Here is a 14077-nt window from a genome sequence, read left to right on the forward strand (position 1 = left end):
ACTATCTTGGAGTTATAATAGTGTGTTTTAACTTTTTTTTTCTTTTGAAATATTTATTTTTGACAGAGAGAGGGAGAGTGTGAGCTGGGGAAGGAAGAGAGAGAGGGAGACAGAGGATCCAAAGCAGGTTCTGTGCTAAGAGTAAAGAGCCCAACCTGGGGCTCAAACTCATGAACTGTGAGATCATGACCTGAGCTGAAGTTGGATGCTTAACCTACTGAACCACCTGGGCGCCCCAGTAGTGTGTTTTAACTGATAAAAAATTATGATTGGATTTACATTCTTTTTTTTATAATGTTTCTTTTTCAGAGAGAGACAGAGTATCCGTGGGGGAGGGACAGAGAGAGAGAGGAAGACACAGAATCTGAAGCAATCTCCAGGCTCTAAGCTATCAGCACAAAGCCCCACATAGGGCTTGAACTCATGAACCCGGAGATCATGACCTGAGCCAAAGTTGGACACTTAACCTACTGAGCCACCCAGGCATCCCTGAATTTGCATTCTAAAGCTCTACATTTTTATTCTCTGTCACCATGTTTCATGTTTTTGATACCAGTTTTCATCTTTTCTCCTGTATCTGTTAACTTATTTGTTATAATTATTCATACTAATTCTGTCTTTTAATCTTCATACTAGGTTTATAACCTACTACCATTACAACAATAGATTATTCAGAATTTATGAATATATTTACCTTTACAAGAGAGATTTATACTTTCATGTTTTACTGTTACTAATTAGTGTCCTTTCTTTAATGTTAAAGAAGTCCTTTTAACATTTCATGTAAAGCTGGTATAGTGGTAATGAGCTCCTTCATAATTTGCTTGTCTTCAGAACTCTTTACATTTCCTTCAACTCTGAAGGACAACTTATCTGGGTAGAGTATGCTTTGGTTGATTTTCTTTCTTTCAGCACTTTCAATATATTGGACCACTGTCTCCTTGCTTGTAAAGTTTCTGCTGACAGTCTTAGGGGGGATTCCTTTGTTCATAACAAGCTCTTTTTCTTCTACTGCTTTAAGATTCTCTCCTTGTCTTTAACTTTTGACATTTTAATTATAGTATGTCTTAGTGTGGATTTCTTTGGATTTTTCTTTTTTTGTAACATTCTGGGCATCCTGGATCTGGATGTTTGTTTTTCCCCCATGTTAGGGAATTTTGCAGCTATTATTTCTTTGAAGAAGCTATCTTCCCCTTTCTGTCTCACTGATCTCCTTCTGAAACCTCTAAAATGCAAATATTGGTCTCCTTAATGATGCCCCTTAAATCTCTTATAAATCTTTTAAATTCTTTTTGCTCCTCTGAATGACGGATTCTATTACTCAGTCTTCATTTCACTGATCCTTTCTTCCATTTTACCAAGTCTGCTGTTGAATCCTTCTATTTAATTTTTCAGTTCTATATTTTATTTTTCTAGTCTGTCTTGTCTGTTTGGTACTTTGTTATATTTCCTGTCTCTTCATTCTCACTTTGTTCATGCATTGTTTCCTGAAGTCAATGGGCATCTTTATAACTATTATTTTGAACTTTCTACCAGACAGATCATTTATGTCCTTTTCATTAGGGTGTATTTCTAGGGTTTTTATCTTGCTCTTTTGTTTGAAGCATATTTTTCTCTTCTTCATTTTCCTTTACTTTGTGTTGGTTTCTGTGCATTTGATAAAACAGCCACCTTTCTCAGTCTTGAAGGAGTGACTTTGTTTAAGAGATGAACCATGCTCTTAGCTTTTAAGAAACCATGTTTCTTAAACCTTTGTGCTTTTCCAGGCAGCCTTCTTTGTTCTTAATGGCTCCCAGTTGTTGAGAGTGTGCCAAGACCTATCAGTCACAAAGGGAAGCATCTCAGTCAGCGCCTAGATTTGGGCTGATTGGAAGCCACACCCTCAGCAACAGCTTTTAAAGTATGCAAATATACCTCTTTCAGTGGAAGACTGGGAGATATGTGATTCTGTCTCCTTCCTCTGCACTGAGTCCCAGCCAGATAGCCAGTTAAGAACTGTTCCTTAATTTGCTACTGTCTGTTGAACCAATGAACACAAACCCACTGGCCACCAGAATCAGATTATCAAGGGGTGTGTCCTCTGGACTGCCTCCACCATAGCCAGAGTGTCAGTTGTATGCATAAGTTCCTTTCCTGGAGTCCCCACTGACCTGTGTTGTGGCAGAGGGACAGCATAAAGATTGTGCCTGCTGGTGTTCCTAGTCTCTTGGGAGAACTGTATTTGGCCTCTCGATGTTTGTCAAATTAGAAAACTGCCCCTCAGCTCACAGCTTCTAAGATGACTTAGATAGGCTTCTTTCGTGTTAAGACTGGGAGTTTCAGTCTTCTGCCTCTGTGCTGAGCCTTTGGGGGATAGCCGAGCCTGTTAAGTACTATGTCTTAGTCTGCTATAGCCAGTGGGTCTCATGGACACAGATCCTCATTTGCTTTCAGAGCTAGATATTTTGGGGAACTGTCTCTCAGGTATAAGTCTTTTATTTTTTTTTAATGTTTATTTTTGAGAGAGAGAAAGAGCACCAGCGGGGGAGGAGGAGGGAGAGAGAGAGAGAGAGAGAGAGAGAGAGAGAGAGAGAGAAAGACACAGAATCTAAAGCAGGCTCCAGGCTGTGAGCTGTCAGCCCAGAGCCCAACGTGGGGCTCAAACTCATGAATCGTGAGATATGACCTGAGCCAAAGTCAGACACTTAGCTGACTGAGCCACCCAGGCGCCCCTCAAGTATAAGGCTTTATAGTGGTGTGCCATACATGTGGTCCAAATGCTTTGTTCATTAGGGAGAAGTTGGGATTTGAGTTCTTTCCTGATGGTTTGTAACTGTGCTGGGTGGGGTATTTGCAAAGATTGTGTGTCATCCTCTCCTACCCAAATGGGTAGGAGTAGAAAAATGGATTTTCTCTCATTTGCCTGATGTACAGCAGTCACTCACCTAGTTTCTGGATTTTTTTCAGAGGGAATTATTCCATATGTAGCTGTAGATTTGGTGTGTCTGTGGGAGGTCTTATGTCCTCCTGTTTGCCCTCTTGAACCAGAACCATCTATGATTGGCTTCTTAATCTGAATCTACCTTCTGAGGGAGCTGAATGACTGAGCAGAATGTGACAACTGGAATGGTGGCTTGAGTGTAGCAGGAAGTGCTCATGTATCATTCTCAGTCTTCTTTCATAACAATTCCAACTCTTCCCATCCCACTAATACCCAATAAAAACCATTCCCCAGTGGTTTGAACCATCTTGGGTCCAAGTAGTCATTCATCCCGGTCTGGAAAAACAGATCATGTGTGGCAAGTCTGGATTTTCCTCCTGTCAAAAGTTACTTATGGAAATTACTAAAAGGCAAGAGCATAAAAGCAAAGTTAGTCTGAATATTTATATATCATGTTGTGTGTCATGTGGCATTATATGCTAGGGTTTCTGAAGAGGCCAAATATGTATCACTCCACTTTATGCCTGTGAGTTGTTATTTAACTGAGATTTAAGACAAAGAGTTAAGATGTATGGAGGCCAAATATTACTTTTATTACAGATAAAAGGCAAATTGGAGTATGGTCACTGTGGGGGTCCAAAGAGCTTTCTGACTGGACTCCAGAAATAAATAGACTAGGGGTGCCTGGGTGGCTTAGTCAGTTAAGCATTCAATTCTTGGCTTCAGCTCAGGTCATTATCTCATGGTTTGAGGGATTGAGACCTGTGTTGGGCTCTGTGCTGTCAGCCTGCTTAAGTTTCTCTCCCTTTCTCTCTGCCCCTCCCCGACTTGCATGCGTGTGCTCTCTCCTTCTCAAAAATAAACTTAAAAAAAGAAAAAAAACCATGGGGCACCTGGGTGGCTCAGTTGGTTAAGCATCTGACTTCAGCTCAGGTCATGATCTCACGGTTTGTTGGTTCAAGCTCTGTCTGTTCTGACAGCTCAGAGCCTGGAGCCTGCTTTGGATTCTGTGTCTCCCTCTCTCTCTGCCCCTCCCCTGCTTGCACGCTGTCTCTCTCTCAAAAATAAATAAGCATTAAAAAAAATTAAAATAAACAGACTTACCCGGTGAATCACGACAGTGGCAAGAACAGGCCCTCAATCTCCAGTTTCATGTTTTGACCTAGAGCATTGGGGAATGCATGCTCTATGCAGACAGGCAGATTCCACAGCAGAAGAGAAAAGAGGTAGGGCTAGAGCTGCTCATGCCTCCATCTTCTTCCAAATTACATATTAGTCTGGGTCTAATTTGAAGACAGGAAACTATATAATAATTAAAACGGGAAGTTTAAGGAATTATTAAGCAACAATAATAATGTAACTATTAAGATGGGAAGGGACTCTGAAGGGACTCCAGGGCTGAGGCAGAGTACCCAAGGAAGGACAAACTTAGAAGGGAAAGAATTCACACTTCATCAAAGACTACTAGATGGCAGAGAAGTTTACCAGTTTACCCAGGCCCAGATATGATTCATATTTATCAGGCAGTTAGGTGAGCAGAGCCTGATAGATAGGCATGTAGAGGGAGTTTGGGGCACCACTGTGGACACTACTGGGATCTGGAGCTGTAGAGACCTTTCTCTGCAGGAACCTAACACCTTCTCTGTGAAGAGCTTGGGCCAGAACAGCTCCAGGTAGCTTTGTGGGACAGAGGTTGGTGCTGCCTTGCATGAGTCCCCCAGTGCGCATGTGTAGGGATATAAAGAGTGTAGAGGGAGTAGAGACCTAGCTGGAGTATAGACACATGTTGTTTGAAGATCTCTGCTATGATGTCTCTGATGTGGTCAAGAATGGAGAAAGCACGGTGGCCAAATGCTAGAGAAAGCTGTGCTTCAGAGGCAGTTTGTACTGGAGTAAACTGTGGGGCAAAGCTGTAGAGAAGAGCCTACTGTCAGAAACCTGGACAGGGAGCCACTCCAGAACCAAGGCCAATTCCTTCCTTCTGCAGGTCTCTCCAGCACCCTCTAATCATAAAGCTTAACATTATGCCAGCTGGTAAAAAAATGTTTAAAAAGGAAACATTTGTTTTCACCAATCAAGCAGCAAAAGGTTAATTTGGACCTGAGAGGCAATAAATTCTCTAGCCAACTATTTTGCTCTGCCTCTCCAGGAAAGAAATAAAAAGTTGGGCAGTATTTAGGGAATATAATCTCTCCTCTTGAAAAATAGATGAATGGGAAAGATGCATTCTCCACTAACATTCCCAAGCCTTTCCTTCTGTCAATTCAATGAATATGGCCATAACTCTCTGAAATCAATAGTTTATTACTATAGTTTATTACTATAGTCTGGCCTGCATCTTCTTGAGACCAGTGCTTCCATACTAATCCTTGCCACCAGGGAGATCCTTTTGAACTGTAAATGGACATGTGTAATTTGTCTACAGAAGTCTCTGAAATGGGTCATTAATAGCATACTAATAAAATTAACCCCAAGGTCTTGTTTAACCCAAGTGCCAACAATTCATTTTTTTTAAGTTTCGTTTATTTAAGCAATCTCTACACCCAACATGGGGCTTGAAATTATGACCCCAAGATCAAGAGTCCCTACTGAGCCAGCCAGGCAACCCCCAGCAATTCAGGTGCCAACAATTCAGTGACAAAGATTCTTTGACCAAACTTTAGACTCCTGAACCTTCTCCTAGACCTATCTGTGCAATTATTTATAAAATCAAGATTTAGCAAGAGCCCTCAGTCAGTTTAACTGAATCCTCCACCGTTAATATGTGATCACCCTTGATGTCTGATCAGATTCCTCATCCTCCACCATTGCCCAGGTGCTGTGTGTTCATGCTGGCCTGTCTTCAGCAAGAATCCTGTTTAGTTGGTTTAGCCAGACCCTTACTCCTGGTGTTTCTCTTATAATTTTAACATCCTCTGACCCTCACCGTGCTCCCTGACTATACATTTCCACTTGCCCATGCTTATATTCAGGATTAAGCTTGGTTCAATACTGAGGTCTTTTTTTCCCCTATTGAAATTAGTCCTGAATAAAATCAATTTTTACCACTTTAACTGCTGTTTGGCTTTGTTTTTTCTTTGACATCAGTCTTACATTTTTTTCCACCTCAAATGATGTTCAACTTCATTTACTTGTCTTTTTGATAATAGTCATTCTAAGAGAGGCATGAGGTGATATCAGTGGTTTTGACTTCCATTTCCCTGATGATTAATGATGTTGAGCATCTTTTCATGTACATGTTGGTTATCAGAGGTTTTCTGTATACAATGGGATATTTTTCAGCTATAAAAAAAGAAGGAGGAGCACCTGCGTGGCTCAGTCAGTTAAGTGTCTGACTTTGGCTCAGATCATGATCTCATAGTTTGTGGGTTTGAGCCCTGCATCGGGCTCTGTGCTGACAGCTCAGAGCCTGAGCCTTCTTCGGATTCTGTGTCTCCCTCTCTCTCTGCCCCTCCTGGAGTCATGCTCTGTCTCTCTCTGTCTCTAAAAAATAAATAAACGTTAAAAAATTTAAAAAAATTAAAAAACCAAAATCCTGCCATTTGTGGCAACATGGGTGGACCTTGAGGGCATTATGCTAAGTGAGCTAAGTCAGACAGAGAAGGAAAAATAGCGTTATGATCTCACCTATGAGAAAAACAACAAACAAAACCAATTAAAACCCCCAACTCAGAGAAAACAAATTGGTGGCTGCCTGAGGTGTGGAGTGGAGGCTAGGCAAAATGGATGAAGGCAGTTTAAAGGTACAAACTTCGGTGATAAAGTAAGTCCTGGTGCTATAATGTACAGTGTGGTGACTATAGTTAATAATACTATATTGTATATTTGAAAGTTGCTAAGAGAGTAGATTTAAAAAATTCTCACCACAATGGGGCGCCTGGGTGGCTCAGTCGGTTAAGCGGCCGACTTCGGCTCAGGTCACGATCTCGCACTCTGTGAGTTCGAGCCCCGCGTCGGGCTCTGGTGCTGACAGCTCAGAGCCTGGAGCCTGTTTCAGATTCTGTGTCTCCCTCTCTCTCTGACCCTTCCCCGTTCATGCTCTGTCTCTCCCTGTCTCAAAAATAAATAAACGTTAAAAAAATAAATAAATAAAAAATAAAAAATTCTCACCACAAGAAAAAAGTGTAGCTATGTGTGGTCTTGGATGTTAATTAAATTTATCTTGGTGATCATTTCATAATATATGCAAATATCAAATCATTATGTTGTACACCCAAAACTAATATAATATTATATGTCAATTATATCTCAATAAAAGGGGAAAATGATAAAGAACTAATTATAAAGAACAAATCTGTAAAACTCTTGAAAGAAAATATAGTACAATGCCTTAGAGACTATGGATTAGAAAATATTTCTTAATATCCTAAAAGCAAACATAAAAGATGATTACATTAAAATTTAAAACTATTGGGGCACCTGGGTGGCTCAGTCGGTTGAGTGTCCAACTTTGGCTCAGGTCATGATCTTGTGGTTTGTGAGTTTGAGCCCTGCATCGGGCTCTGTGCTGACAGCTTGGAGGCTGGAGCCTGCTTCTCCTCCTCTCTCTGCCCCTCCCCTGCTCATGCTCTGTCTCTCTGTCTCTCAATAATAAATAAACATTAAAAAATTTTTTTAAACTATTAGGGGGTGCCTGGGTGTCTCAGTTGGTTAAACATCTGACTCTTGATTTTGGCTCAGGTCATGATCTCATGGTTCAGTTCGTGAGTAAGGCAGTTCAAGTGCTGCCTTAGGTTCTGAGCTGACAGCCTGAAGACTGCTTGGGATTCTCTCTCTGCCCCTCCCCTGCTCGTGCATGCATGTACTCTCTCTCTCTCTCAAAATAAATAAAACATAAAAAAATAAAACTATTACGCATCCAAAGAGATCATAGAGTGAAAAAAGTTGTAGTCTGAGAGTAAGTATTGCAGCACATATAAGTCACAAAAGATTAGTATCCAGAGTATATACACAGTTCACACATATTTATTTTTAAATGCAAAAAACAGAAAATGGGTGAAGAGTTATATGAACAGAAAATCCACAGAAGAGGAAACTAGATGGACAATAGGCATTTGAAAAGAAGCTTATCCTCACATATAATAAAGAAAATGCAAATTACTACCACAGTAAGCTACCATTCTACAATCAACATATTTGGGAAACTTAGTCTTTTTTTTTTAAAAGCACATTCTAAAGTTTATTTTTATTTGTTTTTGAGAGAGAGAGAGAGAGATCATGCGTACACACATGTTCGCATGCATGAACAGGGGAAGGGTAGCAAGAGAGGGAGAGAGGGAATCCCAAGGAGGCCCTGTGCAGTCAGTGCAGAGCCTAATGCAAGGCTGATCCCTGCATGATCCCATGAACCATGAGATCATGACCTGAGCTGAAATCAAGAGTAAGACACTTAACTGACTGAGCCACCCAGGCAACCCAGGAAAATTCATGCTAAAACAAGGGTTCGGGGCTCCTGGGTGGCTCAGTCAGTTAAGCATCCTACTTTGGCTCAGGTCATAATCTCACAGCTCTTGAGTTCCAAGCCCACTTTGGGCTCTGTGCTGACAGCTCCGAGGCAAGAAGCCTGCTGTGGATACTGTGTCTCCCTGTCTCTCTGCCCCTCCCCGCCCCCTTAAAAATAAATAAACATTAAAAATTTTTTTTAAAAAGGGTTAGTGAGAACACAGATTGGTGGGGATTCTCATACATTGCCAAGGGATTGTAAATTGGTACAACTACTTTTAATGCAATTTGGAAATATTTCATAAATCTACAAATATGAATACCATTTTTCCTAGTATTCCATTCATGAAGACACCATGAATCACTTGTGAGAAGAGAATAAAAAAGAACAGTAGAAGTCATTGCCATCTTATCCTGGGCAGATAATGGAAATATTTGTCAGATCTGAGATATTGTAGTTCCCTGAAAGATGATTACTGTGAATATTAATACTCAGAGAAAGGTGCAAAAATCATTGCTTCCAAAGTTTATGGACTTTCAAGTATATTAAGAGCTCTTGGAGAGATGACCATGAAAAAGAAAGGTACAGTGATTTGGAAAGAATATAACTAGATCTTCATATCAACAGAAAATGCTGAATTTCAAAATAACTACAAAAATTTCCCCTGACCTATATATAGCTTTTTGTTGTTCAATAAGAGTCCTGACCAGAAATCAGGAGTCCTGGGGATTCATCTTAGACTTCTATCAATTATTGGCAACTCATTTGTCGTGTTTGGAGGTGGGGTATCTACCTCCCTCCCTCTCTCTCTCCCTTCCTTCCTTCCTTCCTCCCTTCCATATTTTTTGAGCACCTTCTGAAGTCCAGAAACTGGGCAAAGAGCAGTGAAATTCAATTGTGAATACACATAAACATGTTTTCTGTTTAGGGAGACATATTTATCAGTCATACAAATACATGTAAATTTTATTGCACTGGAATTAAAACAAAATAAAATTTTCAGAAGTTTCATGTTGCTACATGATTTATATATTTTGATAAGCAGTAAAAATACCATTTTTGCCCTACTTGGGTATCTCAGAGATTACTTGCCTGAGAAACTAACCACCGCGCTGATGAGTCTGCATCAACTAGGTGAAGTGGGTGGGAACTGCTCTTAACTTGGGGATAGCAAATATACAGTTTCTGTTATACAGCCCTTGACCAATTGCACATAGGATATCCTTTGCCTGGTAATGATCTTTTCTCCCTTCTCTGCCCAGTGATGTCACTCTCACCTGTCAAGATTCAGCTTAAATTTCACCTTCTCTGAGAAGCCTCACCAGACATGGCTTTGAAATTTGTCATAGGCTCCTCTGTAGTCCTGCAGATCTTTTCACATGCTTCTGTCCCACAACTTTTATGGTTATCCGACCCAAATCTGTTTCCTGTACTATACTGTGTAAGCCTCAGGGAAGAGCGTATTTTATGTCCACTGGTCAACAACAGGACCTGACTTGATGGGGTCAAGAATCAATGATTTAATGAAAAAAAAAAAAACCAAAACAAAACAGATTAGAGTTTATGCACTCTGTATTTAGGACGTTTGGCAAAGTATATGACTGAGGCTTTTATAAAAACACACAGCTCCTTAAAGGCCTGGGCTGTAAAAAGATGTTCAATAAATGTCCCTATGTTTGCAGATGGGAAAATTGCTGCCCAACTGGCATACTCTTCCTTTTCCCATTTGAAGGATCACTGAAAATAGTTTCCATTTATGACTGAGGGTCTTTATGGAGACAATGCCAAATGAGTGCATTTTGGGTCACAGAATCTGGAATTATTGGAAGATAATTGTACTAGAGTAGGTAAGATTTACTCTTCCTGTACCCTATTTCAAGTTTCCTTAATGTTACTTATATTGTGTTCTTCCCTACATTTGCCTTCATTGTACGCTCTATCTGTATAAAAACATATTCTAGGGGCTTCTGGGTGGCTTAGTTGGTTAAGTGACCGACCCTTGGATTTGGCTCGGGTCATTATCTTACAGTTCATGGGACTGAGCTCCACGTCAGGCTTTGCACTGATTAGCACCATGCCTGCTTAGGATTCTCTCTCTCCATCTCTCTCTGTCCCTCCCCTGCTCACGTACGCACATGTGCTCTCTCTCTCTCTCAGAATAAAAAACTTAGGGGCGCCTGGGTGGCGCAGTCGGTTAAGCGTCCGACTTCAGCCAGGTCATGATCTCGCGGTCCGTGAGTTCGAGCCCCGCGTCAGGCTCTGGGCTGATGGCTCGGAGCCTGGAGCCTGTTTCGGATTCTGTGTCTCCCTCTCTCTCTGCCCCTCCCCCGTTCATGCTCTGTCTCTCTCTGTCCCAAAAATAAATTAAAAACGTTGAAAAAAAAAAAACCTTAAACAAAATCTTCTAATGTTAATTTTTATTTGTGCCTAAGACAAGACTCAGTATTGATCTTTACCTTGTCTGAACAAATATTACTCTTTTAATCGCACAGCTCAGACTGATTTTGTAGGATTATTGCTTTTCAACTTATTGGTATGAGACTTCTCCCCTCACGTACTATGTGATAATTATTATTATTAACATTTACTCATCACATGCTGTCAGGTAATATATTTACATTGTAGTAAAATACACATAACATAAAATGTACCATTTTAACTATTTTTGTACAGTGCAGTGGTGTACATTCACAATGTTGTGTAACTATCACCACTATACATTTCCAAAGCTTTTTCATCATCCCAAACTGAAACTATGTAACTCTGCATCCCCCCTCCTCCTTGTAAGTTATGTTCTAGTTTCCATGTCTATGAATTTGCCTGTACTAGGTACCTCATAGAAGTTGAATCATATTTGTGCTTTTTGTATCTGAATTATTTCGCGTAGCATAAGGTTTTCAAGGTTCATCCATGTTGTATCCATATTCTTTTATAAGGCTAAAAATATGCCATTGTATGTGTTTACTACACTTTGTTTATCCATTCATCTGTCAATGGATGCTTAGGTTGTTTCCACCTTTTAGCCATCATGAATAATGCTGTTATGAAAACAGTTGTACAGATACCTCTTTGAGTCCCTGCTTTCTATTATTTTGTTTATACACCAGAGTGGAATTGCTGGACCATATAGTAATTCCGTGTTTAACAGGAGCCACTGACTTGTTTTCCAGTAATGTACCATTTAACATTCCCTCCAGCAATGGACAAGGGTTCCAATTTCTCCACATCCTTGCCAACACTTATTTTGTGCTTTTTTATAATAGCCAATCTAATGGGTAAATGGTATTTCATTGCAGTTCTGATTCACATATCCCTAAAAACTAGTGCCATTGAGGATCTTTTCACTTGCTTATTGGCCATCTGTATATCTATCTACTTTGGAGAAATGTCTAGATGTTATAGGATTTTTTAAATATATTCTAGATATTAGTATATGCATTGCAAATGTCTTTTCCAGGTTTTTTTTAAGGCTTTATTTTTAAGTAATCTCTACACCCAACATGGGGCTCGAATTAAAACCTCAAGATTGTATGCTTTGCTGACTGAGCCAGCCAGGTACCCCAATTTTTTTGTCTTTTCATTTCACCCTTGATAGTGACCTGTAATACGAACATTTTTAATTTTGATGAAGTCCAGGTTATCTATTTCTTTCTTTAGCTACCTGTGCTTTTGGTGTCATATCCAAACAATTGTTGCCAAATCCAATGTCATGAAGTTTTCACCTATGTTTTCTTCTTAGAGGTTTTTGGTTTGGTTTTTTTTTTTTAATTTTTTTATTTTTATTTTAGAGAAGTGTGTGTGAGTTGGAAAGCAGGGCAGAAGGAGAGAAGGAGAGAATCTCAAGCAGGTTCTATGCTCAGCTTAGAGTCCAACACAGGGCTCAATCCAATGACCCTGGGATCTTGACCTAAGCCAAAACCAAGAGTCGGATGCTCAATGGACTGAGTCACCCAGGTGTCCCCTTCTAAGAGTTTAGGTCTTAAGTTTAAGTCTTTGTTCTATTTTGAGTTAATTTTTATATATGGTGTTAGGTTAGGACCCAACTTCATTCTTTTGTATGTGGATATCCAGTTTTCCCAGCAAATGCATTGAAAAGACTGTCTTTTTCACATTAAATATTCTTGGCACTCTTGTTGCAAATCATTTGACAATATATGCAAAGGTTTGTTTCTAGGCTCTCTACCATAGTCCGTTTGCTATATGCTTGTCCTTATGCTAGTACTATACTGTTTTAATTAATGTAGCTTTGTAGTAAATTTTGAAATCAGGAGCAAGAAATTCTCCATTTTGTTCTTGTTTTTCAGGATTCCTTTGGCTATCCAGGGTCATTGAAATTCTATATGAATTTTAGGATGGGTTTTTCTATTTATATAAAATGCCATTGGAATTTTAATAGGGATTGCTTATTAGTGTCCTGATGTCTGTCCCTTATGCACATTTCTTCATTCTGGTTTTTTTCTGCCCTTTAGACTCAATTTTAATGGTCTTCAAGTTCACTCGTTGTTTTTCTTCTGTCTGCTCAAATCTGATACTGAACCCCTTTAGTAAGTTTTTTTTTTTTTTTTTTTTTTTTTTTTATATCAGCTATTGTATACTACAGGTTCAGAATTTGTTTGGTACTATTTTGTAATTTCTGTTGACATTCTAACTTTGTTCATATGGTTTTCCTGATAGTTTTGTCTATGTTTTTCCCTTAGGTCTTTGACCATATTAAGACAGTTGTTTTGGGACACCTGAGTGGCTCAGTGGGTTGAGCATCTGACCAAAGCTCAGGTCATGATCTCACGGTTTGAGTTCGAGCCCTGCATGAGGCTCTGTGCTGGCAGCTTGGAGCCTGGAGCCTGCTTGAGATTCTGTGTCTCCCTCTCTCTCTCTGCCCCTCCCCTGCTTGTGCTTTGTGTCTCTCTCTCTCAAAAATAACTAAACATTAAAAAATTTTAAATAAAAAGATAGTTGTTTCATTTTTTTAAGTAACCTCTGTGCCCAATGTGGGGACTGAACCCATGACACCAAGATCAAGAGCTGCATGCTTACAGGTATGCTGTAAGACAGTTGTTTTAAAGTCTTTGCCCATAAGTCTGATGACTGGGCTTTCTCAGGGACAATTTCTTTTATTTTGTTCCTTTGAATGAGTCATGTCCAGTTTTTTCAATGCCTTGTGCTCTATGTTGAAAATTGGGCACTGTTATAAAATGTTAATTCTGGAAATTAGATTGTCCCCCTTTCTCCAGGTTCATTATTTTTGATTGTTGAAGACTGTGTAATCTGATACTTTTCTAAACTATTTTTGCATAGACTGTTTCTTGTCACATGTGACCACTTGACTATTTTTCCTTAGTTCAATTTTAGCTTTTTTCTCTATTAATGTAAAATTAACAGATGTAAATAGCATCTATTTATTCATTCTTTAACCAACTCATTTTTTAAATGTTTATTTTTTTTTGAGAGAAAGAGACAGAGCACAAGTGGGGAAGGGGCAGAGAGAGAAAAAGACGCAGAATCTGAAGCAGGCTCTAAGCTCTGAGCTGTCAGCACAGAGGCCAATGCGGGGCTTGAACTCATGAATTGTGAGATCATGACCTGAGCCCAAGTTGGATGCTTAACTGAGCCACCTGGGCACCCCTAACCAATTCATTTGAACAAACAAAAAAGATTTTCCATTTCTCCAACCCCCACTGTCCATACCTCTGGAAACCACCAACCTGTTCTCTTTA

Source organism: Panthera uncia (assembly GCF_023721935.1).
Source record: "Panthera uncia isolate 11264 chromosome E2 unlocalized genomic scaffold, Puncia_PCG_1.0 HiC_scaffold_19, whole genome shotgun sequence".
NCBI classification, from domain to species: domain Eukaryota; kingdom Metazoa; phylum Chordata; class Mammalia; order Carnivora; family Felidae; genus Panthera; species Panthera uncia.